The sequence below is a fragment of the Octodon degus genome, unplaced genomic scaffold (assembly GCF_000260255.1).
Source record: "Octodon degus isolate 3935 unplaced genomic scaffold, OctDeg1.0 scaffold00027, whole genome shotgun sequence".
NCBI lineage: Eukaryota > Metazoa > Chordata > Mammalia > Rodentia > Octodontidae > Octodon > Octodon degus.
Window position 1 is genome coordinate 12,381,739 of NW_004524603.1, and position 5,642 is coordinate 12,387,380.

A 5,642-nucleotide genomic window follows, 5' to 3' on the forward strand; every position below is an offset into this window, starting at 1 on the left:
GGATTGAACCGCGGTCCCTAATGCTTTGCCAAGCTTGTTCTAAGTAGGTGCCCTAGACCACTGAGCCATCTCTCCAGCCCCAACAATGGTGCTTGTAATCCCATTGGTTGACCATAGTTTTGTCCCACCCCACATCCACCTAAGCGAGTTCCCATTCTCTCCACCTTAGCCCCACATGGTTTTACACTATAAAAGCACCGGAAAGAGATAGCTTCCTGGGGAGCTACCCGCTTGGGTCCCCCCTCCTGTCCTTCTCTCAGACAAGAGCTTTCTTTCCCTCAATATATTCTGCTCATAACCTCTGTTCCTAAAATACATTCTTCAGTTTTAGAGAAAACAGTCCCTTCCATGTCAGGTTGGGCGATCATTTTTCTCTATGTCATTTAGAGGTTTCCTTTATCGTTTAGAGGTCACCCACCTGAGATCAGTTTTTCTCCCTGTTTTGGAGGGATCCCAGAGGAGCCCCCAAATGTGGGTTGCCATGACACAATAGGCACCAAAACCAAAGGAAGAATTTGGAGTGCTTTGTTAACTGAGCTTAGCAGCAACACTCCCTCAGAGAAACTAAGGAGAATGAGTGCTGAGTTGAAACAAAGCACAACCCTTAAGGTGAAAAACTGCAGGATTGGGGAAGGAAAAGGGATTCTTTCAAGGTTTAATCTTCACTCCTGTACTCAGAAAGGGCATCTGGTTATAGTTTAACCCATTCCTCAGGATGCAGAGGAACATTTTTTAATTAGGGCAAACAGTTACAATTTATAGTCTGCAATGGGTAGGGGTTTACAGAAAAGATCAAGGCTTTACAGAACAAGATAAATCTTGTTACAAAAATGGAGTAGGTTAAGCCAGCTTACAACAGAAATGTCTTGACACTCCTAATGCTGGTCACGTGAGTCAGTGGATCTGCTGTGGAGAGACGGAAGTCCTGAGTGAGTCACGAAGGCATGTGTCTGGCTGCCTTCAAAGAAAATGTTAGCATCAGGGCGAGCAAAACAGTCATCATATGCAGGGGGTGGAGTCAAGGGCTCCATATTGGGGGTCCCCCTAATTCTCTGCAGATTGAGAGCAGTGGATACAACACATGATCCCTGAAGCCGGAGGCTAATAAGGGGTCTTCCATGGTTTTCTCCCTGAGCCATGGTCCCTTCTGAGCCCACACGATTTTCCAATCTGCCTGTCCTGGATCTCTCTGGTTGGGGAGCCTGTCCACTGTCCAGTCCTGAGCAGACTACAACACTTCAGTAAGCAGGTGGTGGCTGATCCTCTTCTTGGGGGACGTTCTGTGTCTCTGATGTCACCACTGCCTCATAGGTTGGTACCACAAAAGCTTCATTGTCTCTGAGGGAGGAGAAAGAAGGTCATTAACAAATTCCTGAAAGGACCTCTTTTCCCTCTTCCTGAACACTGTCCACAAAATACCCCTTTGTTAGCCCGGACTCCTCAGAGTGTCGGAGGAAAGCAGGGTCTATGCTAAGAAACTAGAGGGACAGAGGGACAACCGACCTCAAGTGTATTCAGATCATCCTGCCCACGTCAACTCACCATCCACTGACTGAGGTCCCTTGGCTCTTGGTCTCCAGAGACTGCCTTGCTCTCTGCATTGATCGGAGGCACCATTCCACAAAAGTGGCCAGCAGACACTCCAAGAAGAGAAAGCCAGCAAAGATGAGAAAGATATAAGTCAAATGGGTGAGGTTTGTCTGTATGCTCAGAAAAGTCAGGCCCAGGAGGAGGAAGGCGCTGCTCAGGAAGAGAAAGGGCTTCTTCAGTCTCCCCAACTGGCTTGGCACCATGGCCCCTCCAGGGCACCTGCAAAAAGGCACACTGCTGTTGTGAGTAAACTAGCAGTTGACACCAGACTGTGCCAGATTGCCAAAGTAGGCATATTCTACTCTTCTGTTTGGATTTTTACTTCTTCAGTCTCAAATAAGTAAATGACCGGCTCAGTAATTCTCAATGTGAGTGGAAATGCTGAGGGCTAGCCTTGAGGCAGCCCTGATGTGAATTTACAGTGTGTGGACTCTGCCTCCCTCCTAGGATCCAAGATCCCTGCCATCACCTGCCTGAGGCCTCAGCACACTGGCATCTCTGGAATCCAGGAATTAGTACAGGCCCTGCCCTTTCCCTGTCAGGGATGGAATTGAATCTCCACTCTCCACCTTTCCTTCCACAGGTCCTCAAGTGTGGTCCTTGGAGAAAGAAGAAGGCTTGGGTGTCACTCTGTGTGTCCTGTTCTCTGATTTCCCCACAGTCAGTCCATGTGCTTTCTTGGGAGAGAAATTGCACTGAAGGAGACAACTACTTGGGCAAGGTTTTCCAAAAGCCTGGTCCTGGTCACCCTTGTCCTTCCCTGCACCTATATCTGCCAGGCATACCCCTCCCCCATCTTCTGATTCCTTCAGATTTCAGCAAGGGTTGGGAGGGAGGCCAGGGGAAGCCTTTTCTCAGGAACACAGCAACAACTCCAAGACAGGCCAAACCTGAAGCCAGGCTGTCAGTGCCCTGAACTCTGCTGGGGCCCAGCCCCATTCCCACTACTTCCACCCTGCTCTTTGTGGTGGGCTCTGAGGTCCCTGCTCACCTGATTCCCAGACAGTACAATGTAGTGCCTGGTCTCCCAGGGAGGAAAAGGGCCCAGGAGTGGGCGGAGCCCACTGGCCCAACCCCTCCTGGTCCAATCCCTGTCCTGCCTGTCTTCCTCCTCTCAGGCCTCCTCTAAGGTGGCCTTCTCCTCCTTCCCCACCTTGATTTCCACCCCTCAGCCCTCGGGAGAGGGCTCTCCCTTCATGATCCCAATGATCTTTGTACTTAAGACCCGAATTGAAATTAACCTTTTCCTCTCCCTTCTCTGTGAGCACTGTACATTAGTCGCAGCTTTCAATTTGGGTAATTTATTTTGAACCTTACTCTCCCAGTTCACTGGAAGCAGAGACCAGAGGTGGTGGTTTATTTAATCTATTGATACCACCCAGGTGCTGCAAACCAAGCAGGTGGTATGAGCGGGAGTGTGCTGCCCTGCTTCTTCTGGAATCGTGTTTCTGCACACCAGTCGTATGTGTGTGTGTGTGTGTGTGTGTGTGTGTGTGTGTGCCTGTCAGTCAGTCAGTCACTCTGTCAGTCTGTCTGTCTGTCTGTCTGCTTGGCCCAGTTCACTCTCCATACTACAGTCACACCTTCAAAGCTCTTGTAGAGCCCGTGCTCTGAGTGTAACCCAGGCATCTCTCCTCTGTGTCTTTCCCAGGGTATATGAATTTCTTTAATATTATTTTTTTCCATTGTGAGCATCTCAAGGGAAGTGTTAATTTTGATCATCTCAAAAACCTTGACACTGGGTAGATAATCTGCTCCATAGAGTCATTGCTTTAATTAGATGACACCGTGAAGGGGTCTTATTGCCCTTGGTGGACCCCAAACCTATTCTTTATTTGTGAGGTATGGGAGGAGGTGCTGAGAGGTGGAGGGTGACCAGAGGCCTACCCTGTACTTGGGCTCTTCTTTCTGTGTGTTAGCACTGGACAGACTAAAGGAGGTGTAGACAGTGGGGACATGTATAATCCGGTGTTCCCAGGGGTGACAGTTATGGAGACCTAGCCAGGGCCACAGGAACTGTGTGTGGACTCTGTGTGTGTGTGTGTGTGTGTGTGTGTGTGTACATTGTGTGTGTTTGTGTGTGTGTGTGTGTGTGTGTTGGAGGGGTGAATGTGAGCGACAATGAATGTGAGAAGCAGCATGTCTGTGGTAGCACCTGTGGGTAGTGGAGGGGTGTCACAGCGACCTTCTGCTGGAGACTGGTGTGGAGAGAAGAAGGTGACATAACAGGCTGTGGAGTCTACTTGAGGCATGAACCACACAAAGCAGGGCATGAGTGGGAGAAGATCTGGGGGTAATTTTATTTCTACCAATCTCTTTAGTACAGCTCATGCTGGAAAGATTGACTGGATCAGAACCTTGATCTTCGGTTAGTAAGTGAGAAGATAGACTGGCCAGGTACTGATAGTGTGTGTGGTAAGACAGGAGGACTTGTCCAGAAGTGAATTTGGAGCATGCAGGCAGTGTAGGTCAGGAGGTGGGGGTAAAGAGTCATGGGCCTGCAAGTCCACAGCAGGAGACAATGTGCTGTACAGGAGAACTGGGGCCTGTTAGTTTAAATCTCTTGGTTGGCAAAGGAAGGGGTGATACAGAGATCTGTTAGTTGGGATAAATGTAGAAGAAGGCGGGCATGGTGGTACAGGCCTATAATTCCAGTATTTGGGAGGCTGAGGCAGGAGGATCTTTGCTAGCTCGAGACTAACCTGGGTCACAAAGTGATCTCAAGGCCAGCCTGAACTGCATAGGGAGCTCCTATCTGAAAAAGACAAAAATAAATCAGAAAGGCTGGATTGCTTTCTGGTGGCACCCTTTAAATGTATTCTCAGGCCAGTGAGATAGCTCAGTGAACTAAGTGCCTGCTTAGACAAGTGCAGGAACTGGGGTTCGATTCCCAGTCCTGAATGCTGGGCTGGCCCTGCCCCCAGAGGATGTTGAGCCAGTGACCAAGTCCAGGCTTGGTGGTGAAGGCCTGTAATCCCAGCATTGGGAAGGCTGAAAACAGGAGGATCACATGTCTGAGCTGCTTAGTGAGACCCTGTACCAAATACATAAATGAAAAAAAAAATGTATTCTGTAAACCAGCAATATATTCTCTATACCAGTGTTATGGTTTGTGTCCAGTTGTCCCTCCAAAGCCTCATGCAGTCATTGGTGCATAGTTTGGAATTAATTCATGATCCAATGCTTGGATTAAGAGTGTAGGTGCTACACCCGCCCTGGGGTGGATAGCCAGAATATAATGTAAGGGAGGCGGAGAAGCTTGCTAGCTGCTGCTCCATTTTGCCTCTTGTTGTTTTGCTGTTTTCCACCATCATGAACTGCTGCCCTCTGCCATGTGCCAACCTTCCTTGGAGCCAGCTTAGTGTGGACTGAAACCTCCACTAACTGAGCTAAATAAGTGTTTCCTGCCTTAATTTTGTGTGTTGGGTATTTTGTCCCAGCAGTGAGAGAAAAGTAACCAACACTACCAGTAATGTATTCTCTATACCAGTATTTTTAAATCTGCATATGTCAAAAATATTAGAAAATATTTGAAAACTAAAGACCAGATGATTCATGAGTATCCCTACCGTGGCCATCTACAGTGTTTACAATTCTTTGCAGGCAGTGCCTGTATAAATCAGTCAGTACTCGGGTTGAGATCAGTGTCTATTCCTTGTATCTTTAATATGTTTGAAGTCTGCTGACAAAGCCTACGTTTTCATATTTTCTTCCTTGTTCATTTTTTGGTGCTGGGCATAGAACCCAGGGCTTCCCACATGCTGAGCACACACTACTACTGACCTTTGGATCCCAGCCCTAGTGTGGTGATTTCTAAGAGCCATCTGATATTTTATTGAATCAATATGCCATAATTCAACTAGCACACCCTTCTGTTACTCAATAGTCTTGAGCTTATGTCATCCAATCTTCTTGGTCGTTAAAAAGGATGCTGTTAAACAGATGGAGAAGGTGGATCACACAGGGGTTGTTGGAGCCAGATTGAGGGAGGGAGGACCGAGGAGTAATTGCTGATGGGACTCTTTGTGGCCTATCCAGATTCCTAGAATTTT